We start from the raw sequence: 14,028 nt of genomic DNA on the forward strand, positions 1-14,028 counted from the left end.
ACAACCCACACAATTAGGAGGTGTAGGTAGCCAAGGGCAATTTGTGTCTACGTCAGCTAATAGAGAAGAGACTGAATGATGTCGACTTTAAGGTCTTCCTATTCTGTGTGAGAATCGGAAGATTGAAAGAGGATATAGTAGTAAATTAAATTAAATTAACTCAAAGAGATAGTCCCTATTCAATTAACCGGTAGTAGCTCGTCATTACGTACAGCGCAGCATGGACTATAAGAATTAGGTATACCTATATTATATCATAAGGAACGATTTAAAGTTTGAACTGTGTTCTTGAATAGTAAGTACTAGATATTTAGGCTCACCTGCCGAATACTTAAATACAATTTTCAAACTAGCTAAGCTACATATTTTGATCAGTTTTCAAAAACACAAACCTCTAAGTACAACGCCAACATCAGAATGCAACGTCCCAAAATTCTTCTGAATATTCAAACCACAATCTATAGCCAAGTGCACGACGCTCTGCAGAGACAAACTAGGCAATCTCTTCCACATGGAGAGGATAGCGTCTCCGGAGAAGTTCAATATATCGCCACCGTGTGAGAGTATCTCCTGGACCATGGCTCCGATGAATGAGTTCAGCACTTGGGTGAGCCGGGAGGGGCTGCCATGGTCAGCCTTTGTGAAATTCTCGCAGAGATCCGTGAATCCTATAGACAATTAAATATGATCTGTCTACTATTAACACTAATATTCCACACTCCCAATATATACCATCTTGGAAAGCCGGTCGGCCTTTCCTACAAGAGAGCCCGGCGACCGTACGCGTACGCGCTTATGAAAACGAGTCACATGTTTTATAAAATGTAGGATGTTAGAAATATACTTCGTAAACGCACACGTCGGGTGTGTAATGCTTAATATAAGGTGACTGTGGGTAAGACGCCGGTATACTTTATTTATTATTTATTTTTTACATTGGAGTATTCTAGCTCCGCAAATTATTCACCTACGTGACTGCTTGTAATCACATACGATGAAGAATTTCATAAATAATAGTTAAGCTATAGTGACAGATCATTTTAATCATAAATTAAGCAAAAACAATAGTATTTTTAAAAATTCGGCGAGTAGACGGACTTCCCGTGTAGTTTAAGGTAAGTCCGTCTAGTAACGATATCAGCCATTCTATATGGGTGCTTATATGTTCGTATTCGCATCCTTACAAAGAATGAAACAAGACAATGAAAAGTGTACTCTAAAATTGTTAATATAGGGTTTATTTTCGAATATTACCCTCTTAAGGCCCAGCCATAGAAATGAAAAATCCAAAATTTGCCACTGGAATTTGAACCTATAGTGCACGGAATACAGTAGATTTTATTTTGTTTGAAAATTGCACGAAACAAAACAAATGCAACTCTGTCCTAATTGAATATGATTTAAATTTCATCGAACTGAATAAGTCCTATAGGTAGGACCTTGGGCCTTACGAGGTTACGTAACGAACGATATATTACGTAAATGGGGTGGTAAACCTTTTTTGGAAAATAATTATACGTACTTATTTTTTGGACTTCTCAAATAAAATACCAATAGTCATTTTAAAATTTACTCGTTGTTTTAAATTTACGGAGATCAAAGAGGGTTACATAAATAAACTCATAGTAGTAGCAATTTTAAACTACGAATACCGTTTAAGTTTAAATCAAATAGTGATTGGCAAATCAAACTCCATAACACGAGTAGGTACCTACATTACCTACATACGTAAATTTTCAGGATAAGTAAGGCGAAGTAACGTCACGTTAGTCACGTAGCGGCGTGTCACGCGCGGTACAGCGTTGTCATGGCGGTTAACCTTGTATCACGGTGTAGGCAAACCGCCTAGACCACGATAAGTGCAATAAATGTTCCGAAATAAAAAATACTTACGGACCGATATGGCTGCAATGATTTTAATCTTCAAAACTATCAAGAAAATATGACGGTACAACCGTATTCTAAAATTCAAGAAGAATAAAAAGGGTAATAATATGTGTCATAGGTATAATAATATAACATATGAAGGCGATGTTCATTGGTTCGAATCCCGGTAGGGGCATTCGCTTGTACAATCTGCACAGATATTTGTTCCTCCAGTCATGTTTGTTTTTTATGTATTTATCTATATACCTACGTTTGTATATGTCGTCGCCTAGCACCAATAGTAAAACCTAAGCTATGCTTAGTTTGCGGCCAATTTTTATTTACTTAATAGGTATTTTATTATTTGTGTTTTCGGTTACATAGTGCTGAGGATGAAGAACACATTTCGTTTCGAGATTAAAATTATTAATAAACACAAAACACGAACATCATGTCGTAAAGATGTATCTGTAGTAACCTTATAAAATCGTAATAAATAATATTGAAGCCATTTAACAGTTGGTAACCTCTGATTCAAGGAAAGTCGGCATATGACGGATTTGCCTTGTGCATAGTAGACGGACTTGCCAACTTCGCAAAATTTTAATGTGATGAATGATGGAACGTATAATTACAAAACTAAGCCAATATCTGATAATTTAAACACATAATAAAGATAGCCGGGTCATATATTACTTACGTATAGTCAATGTATGGTGCAAAATCTTGTCATAAACTATTTTTAACAATTTTATTTGCAGAGACTGTCGCACTATCACTTCGAGTTCCATACACGTAATGACTTGTTTACGCGGATTGCTCTGAAGTTTTTGAGTGAGGGACTAGCGCGAAAAACTGACTTATAAACTCGACGCCAAAGCGGCAACCGCTTTCTAATTCAAAAGTTATAACGTGTTGACGGACTTGCCTTGTAGACGGTCTTGTCCACAGTGACCTTAATTGTAAAAGAAGTGTGGTAGTGGGTGGGAGAAGTAAAGCGATGGCAGCGCATAAGGTGGTAAACATTAGCACTAACGGATGTTAGCGTCTTTAACATTTCGTACAAGTTAATCAAGTTATGCTCGAAACGGAACTTTAATTTGTTACGATTACTCCTGAAATATTCATTTAAATTGTATGGTGTAAGGACCCTTTGTAATCTGTATAAAAGTAACGTAAGTATTTAATTTGAAAAATATTAATACTGTGTCCGTGTAAATAGCTTTGCAAATACCACATATTACGTGATCTTTTCATAGAAGATGAGAATGGGTAAGTATATAAATCGCGGACTTTTTTGTAGACCAATGAAAAGAGACAATTTCACCATACATTGTGTTGTTATATCTCAAACGGATTAGGAACCTTTTTCGACTAAGGCCTTCAGCACACGGCGCGTAAGCGTAAGAGACGCGTAAGCGTATCGTACTACACGCGTAGAACGAGAGCCCTACGAGCACGGAGCACATACAACTTCAAACAAGTCCGCACATGAAGATACGCGACGCCTGTCGTCATTACGTAGCGTAGTACAGACGTAGCGTAATACACGCGTATTAAACAGTCCTGCAACACCAGAGGGGTTGTAAGTGCGTTGCCGGCCTTTAAGATGGGAGTACGCTCTTTTCTTGAAGGTTTGACATAATCAAACAATAAAAAATCTTCATATGACGAGAAAGTAAGATCGTTGATACATTTGTCGAAGATATCTGGCTACTACATAATTCCAAATAATTAGATTTCACTTATGAAACGTCGCGTACTCGTAACGTTTTTACGATACGCTTACGCTCCGTGTGCTGAGGGCCTTAAGCTTAGCCAGCTTGATTTTTCCAATTATATTAGCAAATATCGTCATATTTCAATCAATTTACACAAAACCTTAACAAATTATACGCCTTCACTATCCTCAAAAATCACTCTATTCATAAGTGAAAACCGCATAAAAACCGTTCACAGTAGTTTTCATTGAAATTATTACGATGTTTGCTTACTTAATATTTGTGACATAATACGCCTATAAGTAGTTGTAATTGTAACGGCTGTGTGGCGCTGTGGTCGTGCACAGGTCCCACGCGTGCCGAGTTTCACACACTACCTTCGGTTTCCAAACAAATTGAATCGGTGCCTAGTGCCCTTAATCTGTCAGGTTATGGGACCAGTACGTTTCTACTTTATTCTGTCGCGTAGTTTTTGTTCTGAAACCTTTATGATATTCTGCTCAATAGACAAGCAGCGTTTTATGTGTATGTTAAAAGTGAAGGGAATTATTTAACAAACCTGAGACGTCTATCAACATAAGTGCAGTCTCGTACTTCCTGACTGCGTAGTTAGAATGCTGGAGTATTATCTCGTCGGGCACCATAGACGCGATGATGCTGCCCCGCCTAGCTGTCTCTAGGGCGTCGGGCATGTTGCGTTCATTTCTGTTGATCATAATAGTTACTGACAGCTAGTGGCCACGGTGTGCCCCAACCCTTTCTTCAGGGTCATCCATCAGAAAGTATTTTACAGATGGTGCTAACATAGGTTTTACCTTTCAACCCCTAGACTTGTATAAAATTCTTGTATTTTTTTGGAATTCCGTGACCTGTATACTAGGCCCTTTAAGCCAAATCTTATAGAACCACTTAGAACAAAACTAGAGACAGGAAAGCCTTTGCTGGCGGCGCTAGCGCCATCTATGCAAACCTTTGACAGTTGCCAACTCCATTTCTATTCTTTTAGGCAGTTTTGTGTAGATAGGTATAGTCAACAGCAGTAGCTATGCGGGCGAGTTGTTCAAAAATATTTAAGAACTTTGTTAAATAGTGAGACCGTGTGATGATCATTTTCACCAACTCGCTCGCTTAGTTACTTTTGCTCCTGATTGGATACTGTGAATAATGTAGTATCTTACAAGTCCAAAGGTTCCCTGTCCCGCTCTCGCGGTGACTTGGCCGTAGTTTTCATCATTGACTCCTTTTGGGCTCGTTTCATGGCTAACAGACACTCATTGTATCGGTCGCCTGGCTCCATTTTGTCTAGAAATGATCAATGTTCAATATTTATAGGTTACTCATCTTGGGCCATATGTCCATAACCTCTAATTGCTATTAGGGCGCTACTACATTTATGAGTTTCCCAAGTTGCAGTACCTACAAAATAATATCGACCTGTTGAAACTTCAAATTATTAAGTAAGTATGGTCCGATGAGCAATACATAACACAATTCAACTGCGCACGCCTGCACCTTAAACATATCAACATATGTAGACAACGTAACGCTAGGACGCGAATTGTAGCTAAAATGTTGATGGCCTGAGTAGATGACGATATATACATCTAATTCAGTTGGCAATCGTGATTAGCACACAGCGCTTAAGCTTCGAAATTAAGTCTTATTTTTATTAATGGCGAGAATTAGGGTAACTAAGGCAGTCTTTTAGCCCTGTAGGGAACGTGCATTTGCGCCACCTAAGAGGGACAACACAGTTGCAGCCCCCTTTTCAATTTAGAGCCACTTAGGCCACAAGGTAGAATAAAAGAGAATACTGATAACGGATCCTCCACGACACGTCAATACCTATGTTCTAGTTATACAAAACCCTCATCCAAGTAGGTAGTATGCTGATAGCGAATACTTAATCAATAAGTTTTGTCTGCTTATACTTACAAAATTCACTTTACTTTCCAGTTTCCGTCGAGACCGGAGTTGACAGAAGATATTTTTGTCATATTACTTACTGACGTTTTTAACATTTTTACTAAGTATTCTAAAAAGTGCAAGTAGGTTTGTTAGTTTTCACTGTGATGGCGTCCTTGGGTTTTATCTACGGAAGGTGGAGATAGTTTTATCCATTGACATATATCAAAGGACGAGCCTTACGGGCAACCAGAATGGGGCCAGTACAGCGGTGTTTCGCACACGAATTCGAGCCAATCGTGCAGTCTAACGCCACAACGCGATTGGTTGATGAGTTGGCATTACGCGTGCGATTGGTCGCAACTAGTTGCGTTAAACTGCATGATTAGCTCGAATTCAAGAGTGAAACCGCTGAACTAGGACCATTATTAGTGGCCGTGGCTCGTCCTTAGATATATGTAAATGGTTTTATCTTACTTTACTCTTTTGGTTTTATGCTTTGTTAGAGTAACTCAATTGAGATTTATGGATTAAAAATGCTGTTTAAATATTAAGACATGTTCAGTCGCCATCAGATATATCGGAGTGATTCAAAAACATCTGAACATGCACTCTAACGCCTTGACAATTGGCGTGTTTAGATATTTGTGAGCGCCATGGCAGCTTCGATATGTCTGATGGCGACTGTTCATATTGGGAGCACTGCATGGTAGATGCAGGTATTATACAACAATACTAAGTATGTAGGTATCATTCATCGTCGTAGCATTATTATATTGTCACGGCTCATAACCACCCGAGGAGCCCGAGTTCCGCTCGGTAACCATGGCTATCATCATCATATCAGTCTAAAAGTTATTTGACTTCAGGATCAGGAGTTAACCAAAAATATTGCCAGACGCAAATAATCACCTATGTACTCCCATATAAAAATACCTAGTCTAGGGCTAGTCGAGTATAAAAATAAAACAAAACTTTTAAAATTAATTATTTTATTGGTTTCATATCATATTCTGACTAGAGTGATAATTGAATGAATCACTCGTCTCTTGTAGTTTACCTATATCAAGAATACCTACTGTAATTCCACTACACAAGCTGACCTGCAGTTGTAACGGACGGACGTGTCGCGTAGCTCTTCCATGAGTTCAGCATCGTCCATTCGGGATCTAAGAAATAAAACTTGTTGCAGAGCAAAATGGCAGCTCTCAATCACCAAGGCTAATTTATGTCCATCTAATTATAACATAGTTCTGTGAGATAAATGATTTCAATTAACCAACGAATCAAAATTGAATGGCACTTTGAATTAACCCTTTACCAGGCTAAGGGATATATATTTCCCACATGTAGCACTTCAAACATGTGTTCTATTTTCGATGAGTAAGACTGCCATTCCATTGTCATTTTTGAACTGTCAGCCTGGTAAAGGGTTAAGAGATAATCAACAGCGAAATATTAATGATAATGACAAACGTAACGTAGCCAAACCAATTGGAAGGAACTAAACTGGTATTTCACGGGGAAAAGATAACAAAGATTAGACCTATGTATAAGAAAGACTATTGATGTTTATTGGAAGGAGGGGTAAAATCAGGATCCCTAAGTTAGTCTTAGGGGTGACAGGACTGAAAAGGTTAGGAACCACTGAACTATCCAGTCGAAAAATTACGTCATTCTGTCCAGCAACCCCACACTGCGTTTTAGCATTTTTGATTATGAGAATTTATGTACACAATTGGTTCTGAATTATTACTTGAAAAATGTGTACCTCCTCTATAGTTTGGAAGTACTAGCGAAATGAAGTTGGGATTGAGGTAGAGCATCTATCTAGCTACCCCTCTAGTCCAACATAGGCTCAAATTTTTCCAGCAAATACATTTTTTTACTCATGATTTAATCCCCAAATGAGTAAATTGAATTTAAACTAGTTTCCTGACAATACCTGGTAGTTGTCAGGAAACTTACACCAACTCTCGGCATTGATTTAAATTAGTAGTACCGTGGTACCAAGGCCCGTATAATATAAGTTATATAAGCCCCTAATAGTAGTAGTGTTGGGTTCCTGTCGGTGAGTAAGGTTGCCAGAGCTCAACGAGGGTGCGGAGTGTTAGGCTCGGCAACGCGCGTGTAACTCCTCTGGAGTTGCAGGCGTACATAGGCTACGGAGACTGCTTACCATCAGGCGGGTCATATGCTTGTTTGCCACCGACGTAGTTGTATAATAAAAATGTTCACGAAAGGTACAAAATAACTAATTCACTTATAATTAATGAATTATGTATTGATTAAAACACTATATTTTTATACTGTGTCTATTAGTATTGAACTCTAACAAAATTTTGACGGTAACTAATGGGAATAACCCATATTAAAAAACCGGTCAAGTGAGATTCGTTTACCTCGCGCACCGAGGGTTCCGTACAAACTTTCAATTTTCTCATGTAATAAACTAGTACCTGGGCGACCGAGCTTTGCTCGGTTATAACTATAAAAATTAAACTTGAACATATAAAAAAAAAACAAACGTTAGTCACCGGGCGAGATTCGAACCCGTAACACCCGTTTAGCAGTCCGCGTTATAACCCGCTGGATCAGACGGACAGTGGCCGGCAACACGAAATTAGCGACCATATTCTGCGTCGAAAGAAAAACGCATGAAAACTCGAAAACACGCGTTTTCCCAAACATAAGACTAATCTAGATAGATTGTATACCCCCAAAAACCCCCATATACCAAATTTCAGCGAAATCGTTAGAGCCGTTTCCGAGATCACAGAAATATACTATTAGCATAATTGTGTACAGCGCCATCTATGGGCAAATTGGCTAACTAATTTGTGCAATCTGTACCCCTAGTGTAAATTTAATTATTCGATGGCGTAACGTGACGTACGCGTTTGCGTTAAGTCTCATTTTGTATAAGATTTTGAGTTTCCAAAACGTCCCGCTTGGGGCGCTGTGTCTAAATCCCATACTAAATGAGATTTAACGGAAACGCGTACGTCACGTTTCGAAATCGAATAAATTTACACTAGGGGCTCTGTATGAATGTTGGTTTTTCAGGGATAATTCTTTATCATGGGTACAGATTTCAATAATTTTTGATTTATTTGAAAGGAGTCTTTAGTGTAATCTCATAGGAATTTCAACTATAATAAAAACCTGCACACGGGATTACGGGTTCTCGTTAAATTAAAATATAAAATGCTTTTTGTCAATAAAAAAAGTTGTCAAGATAGAGGTCTGATTTTATTTTTCCTTTAATCTTTATGATAGTTTTTTTTTTTCACATTTTTCTTCATAAGTAAATTTTTTTCACTGAAAAAAAAATTAAAAACTGTTTTGTAATTTTCAATTTAAGCTCTTGCAAATGATACCCCACTTGACCTAGTGATTAGACTTTGACATTTTGCCCCCTCTGTATATTGGGCATTTCCCATAATTAATATACTTACTTAAATAAAATAAAAAATACACTTTCAATATGTTTGGGTTAGCGTTGTTCATTACTATTCTAAATCTCAAATCGATAGCTTAAGTACTTCTCGAGATATTTATTTAACAATGTGACAGACGGACGGACGGACAGTCGCACCATAAGTGTTCCTTTTTGGTACGGAACCCTAAAAATGCCAAAACGCAATGTGGGGTTGCCGGAGAGCATGACGTGAAAATTAGAAATTTACCTTAGTCAACCTCACCTTAAAGGTACCAGTTGGAACTCGGCGACTCGGCGACGTCTGCAGTCCCCGGGCTCGAGCTTGTGCCTTAAGTTTGCTGTCAGTCTACTGAGATAGGTCCTATAGACTTATAGAGTTTAGACACTAGTCATCAGTGTGTTAGGGACGATTAACGAATAAGAGGTAGATTCAGACTTCCGACGATTTAACTTGTTAATATCGTTTATATCTCTAAGCATAGTCGAGCTTAGCATGACTCATCTACCTTATGCCAGCCATGACACCAGCTATAAAAGTTACCTACCTATTTAATAGCAGAGACGGCAATGACTTTATATTGGAACCAGGTCACCAGGTCACCACGTCAAACGTGAAATTGAATATCATAAATTTGCTATTCATTTAAAGCTACATCAAAGTAGCTAGGTCGGCGATCAGCCTTTTGAGGCCAAGTCTTATAATATTCCTAAAGTAATCTCTACAATATGATATACTCCTCTTATGTATGTCGTAGGCCTGTAGTTGGTGCGGGGAGCGCCGACCAGGTACCACGTCTATAATTGGCAGTCGACGCTGATTCTCTGGAAATCTAAGCACAAAATAGTATACCCTACCTACCTATGTACATTTACAACCATTTTCCCTTTGAACTTCAAGAACACTAGGTGTCGTATGAGTTGGTGTGCCCATAGAGCCAAAAATGTTATGGCGTTGGTGCATACGTACGTACCTATGTAAAATTAACTTTCATGCTTTCAAATTAGGTACCTATCTACTTTCTAGTCAGAGATAGGTACTAAAGCTGTTGTTTACATACGTATATGATTACCAGTGATCGGAATAGGTAGAGCCATTTCGGGTGAATGACCTTAAATATTGTACATAACATGGATAAGACTTGAGATTCTCTGACTAAAATTACTTTCGTTTAACAGTTACAATTAACAATAATACAATCATAAAATAAAACACGAATCATCATCATCACTATATTAAATTAACATTATTAAATTATTAGTTATTTATTTAACATCTTTTATTCCTTACTTTCTTTGAAATTATAGTAACAAATAAATTTTTTTTTCAATATTTTCTACTGTCAATCTTTTTCTTTTGGCGTCTAATACACGTTTATAAAATGACCCTTCAACCTTTACTGATGTCAGCGGTGCAAATTTATGAAACGAAATGTCATCGTCAAATTTTTTTAAAATAATATCTGCGAATTCTCTTATACAGGGTGGCCAAATAAGAAGTATACATTTTGTTTTTAAATTTTAACTGTATTAAGTTCAAAAATAATTAGGTATTGTTTTAAAAATATATTCTTCAGGGTTGGCAAATTCATGCGAAACATAATGTCTGACATATATGTCCACCTCTAACAGCAGGCAAATGTAAGCCCTTATCATCCCAATGTTCAGCATCTATTCGCACATTTTTGGCATTATCTTAGTACATTTGTGTCGAATAGTCGGTTTTAACTGTTTAAATTTCATCAGCTCGTTAGCATAGACACGTAATTTTAGATAGCCCCACAGAAATAAGTCAAGAGCTACAAAATTTGGAGAATTTGGGTGCCAATCACTGTCACTTTTTTTCAAAATTAATCGAGCAAACAACGTGTTTTAAACAACAGAAACATTTGAGATAAAATTGCTTGCTGCTAGTGGTATACATTTGGCAGAAATTATCTTCCGTATACAATTGCCAACCCTGAATAATATATTTATGAAAAAATATTTAATAAAATTTCCACTTAATGTAATATACTTAATTAAAATTTAAAAACAAAGTGTATCATTCTTATTTGTCCACCCTGTAGTATGTAAATCCGGATTTCGAGACATAACCGCTTGGTTTTTAAGGGAAAACTAGTAGACCAATTTATGACCATCCTAATTTGATCAAAATCTATTAAGGCATTGACATATTACGTTCCTGTAAACAAGTTAAAACCACCTCGATTATATTACAATTTTCAGGAATAAAAAATAAATCTCTTTTAATGTTGGGTTTTTTAAGCACCTTTTAATCCAAACTGCATCTGAAGTTTTTGGTCGTGACAAGACCGTATTTATTTCATTAAAGTACTTTACATAGTAAGACACTGCAGCGAGCCAGGTCCCCCGACTAGTAATTATTTGGCTTAGGAGGTAAAGGCAAATTTGGATAAATTTCCTTTAACAGTTGCACTCTACTAGGAGACTTTAAAAATACTTTTTTCAAGTTAGCGATCAGGGTGTCTACATCCGGATATTGACATCTTATTTGCTCTGCCACCCGATGCAGAGCATGAGCTAAGCATGAAATATGTTTCATTTTCGGTAAAACACTTTTTTTAAATTCGCCCCGCCTTCAACATATACGCAACACTATCAGTACATAATAGAAGCACATTATCGAGTTGATTTTCATAGGTTTCACCCCGCATATTTCTAAGCAGTCTATAACAAACTTAGCAATAGTTTCCCATCTCCCCATTCACTACTGCTTGCACTTTACATGCCATCCAATGGCTTCACCAAAAAATGGACCACATATCTGCCTAAAAAGTCTGTCGTTTCACCAATCGATAACACTTTTTTTTTTGCTACTTCACTGTGTATAGCAGATATATATAGATATTCTGGCATGTTAAAAAATTGTCCAGGTATACTATGGTCCGCAGTTCTTTAAAACATTTTTTACTAAACACAAACTTTAAAATGTTCATATCAAATCCTGGGGTTAAAAACTATATCCATACTAAGCTTACGTACCGAAGTCCCGCGAAATGGCATTACCAATTCCGATCACTGATGATTACGGCGGATTTGGACTTTTTAGTTTTTGAGTTCTTCGATAACTACTCCTTAAATAGGTAACTAAGTAACTAAAGCTGTTGACACACCTTCCTGAATTTAGTAACTGACGAGAGGGAAACCATAATACGTAATATGAAGAAGATATTTTCATCTCACTTCTACGTATCGCTGCGTTGCTGTCGTAAGTTACTTCATTCTAACGAACGATCTTCGTTACGATTCTAATAACTTAGGAATGAGTACCTATTTATTTATTTAAACTTGATTGCACAAAATATATACAACAATGTACAAATGGCGGACTTAATGCCAAATGGCATTCTCTACCAACCATAGGGCCAAACAGAGATACCTAGAATTGGTGCAAAGAAAAATTGAATGAATAAAAAAGCAAACCAGACTTATAAACTACATAAATAAGTAATAATAATAAACTACCACATATTTATACAATACATAATATAAATATAATTAATTTATTAAATTCTTTATTATTGGCTCTTGTTCTCTAAAAGATCAAGTAGGTAAAAAGAATTTAATTTCAGTACCATTTCATTTCGTACCTTGTCACATTGACAATCAATATGAATGACTAGGGACGTTATACTATTGCCACTAGGTAGCTATTCAAGTTTGTGGCCATTTCCTTCGCCATTGGCTTTCTGCTTTATATCATTTTTCTACGTAAATAATAATAATATTGCATTACAGATTTTATCCTCATAGATAATGTGCATTGTACTTTTTTAGCAGTATAGCCATTTTTTGAGGTAGGCATTCACTTCTGGAGCCAGATACATTAGGTGTACTCCAGCAGTAGAAGTAGCTAAGTGCGTGGTATTGAGAATTAGCTACGCAAGACTTTAATTAGAGGGTGTGTAGGAAACACCACTTGATTGAACATCTTTAAAAAAGCGGCCAAGTGCGAGTCGGACTCGCCCATGAAGGGTTCCGTACCATTTATGACACATTAAAAAAACTACTTACTAGATCTCGTTCAAACCAATTTTCGGTGGAAGTTTGCATGGTAATGTATATCATATATTTTTTTTAGATTTTTCATTCTGTTATTTTAGAAGTTACAGGGGGGGGGGGGACACATTTTTTCACTTTGGAAATGTCTCTCGCGCAAACTATTCAGTTTAGAAAAAAATTATATTAGGAACCTAAATATCATTTTTGAAGACCTATCCATAGATACCCCACATGTATGGGTTTGATGAAAAAATTTATGACGTATTAAAAATAAACTACTTACTAGATCTTGTTCAAACCAATTTTCGGTGGAAGTTTGCACGGTAACACGTTGTACCGCCGAGCCATCAATGCTATAAGTTAGACGTGCGAATTTGTTGAATACTACGCTCGACCGAATCACGCAATCCATGCAAATATAAACTCTATTACTTTCTGAATATAACTCAACTCACAATGACCCAGTGAAACGTGCCTTACGATAACATAACAGTATATCTGTTAGAACATATAAACCAAACAGGTTTTAAACCCAATGTTCCTTAGCTGGAAGCTATTTTGTTTTGTCTGTGGTTTTTTATTTTGTCAGTTTACAAACAAATGAATACACGTATCGTTTTGCTGTCTGCGACAATATAATGTTTTACTCTATTCAATCCTGGTAGAATTCCACTCCAAACCCAATAGGTTTTGGGCCCAGGATACGCGAATAATTAGTACGTAAATAGTTTTCGGCAAAAAGTTCAAAAATTAATTCGAAAATGTCGTATGAAAATTTGCCGACGACGACCTCGTCTTCCACGTCGAGTTCCGGGATCGCAGTCAATTTTGAAAAGCTCAGTGGCATAGCTAACTATGGAAACTGGAAGTTTTTGATGCGTATGTACTTGATTCACGAAAATCTATGGGATTGCATACAGGAAGAGTCTACCGGCGTTCCCAAGGTCAGCGATGAGCGTCAACAACAGAGAACGCTTGCAAAAATATGCCTGATGGTGCAGCCGTCATCGTTTTCACATGTACGTAACGCAAAGACTGGATACGAAGCTTGGAACAATTTGAAAAATGCCT

General features: G+C 37.1%; 2 long non-coding RNA genes across 2 annotated transcripts in view; one reads left to right on the forward strand and one right to left on the reverse strand.

Annotated features, from left to right (window-relative positions):
* Positions 1 to 6,467: 6,467 nt before the first annotated feature.
* Positions 6,468 to 13,441, reverse strand: LOC133527368 (uncharacterized). Its single transcript, XR_009800877.1, has 2 exons — positions 9,197 to 13,441; positions 6,468 to 6,661 (listed from the first exon to the last, which is right to left on the reverse strand). It is a non-coding gene; the product is annotated as an uncharacterized LOC133527368 (long non-coding RNA).
* The window catches only part of LOC133527369 (uncharacterized), a 274,455-nt gene continuing 267,734 nt past the window's right edge, over positions 7,308 to 14,028 (forward strand). Inside the window, exon 1 of the long non-coding RNA XR_009800878.1 lies at positions 7,308 to 7,440. This is a non-coding gene — a long non-coding RNA (uncharacterized LOC133527369). The remainder of the gene's footprint in view (positions 7,441 to 14,028) is intronic.

Source organism: Cydia pomonella, chromosome 18, assembly GCF_033807575.1.
Source record: "Cydia pomonella isolate Wapato2018A chromosome 18, ilCydPomo1, whole genome shotgun sequence".
Lineage (NCBI taxonomy): Eukaryota > Metazoa > Arthropoda > Insecta > Lepidoptera > Tortricidae > Cydia > Cydia pomonella.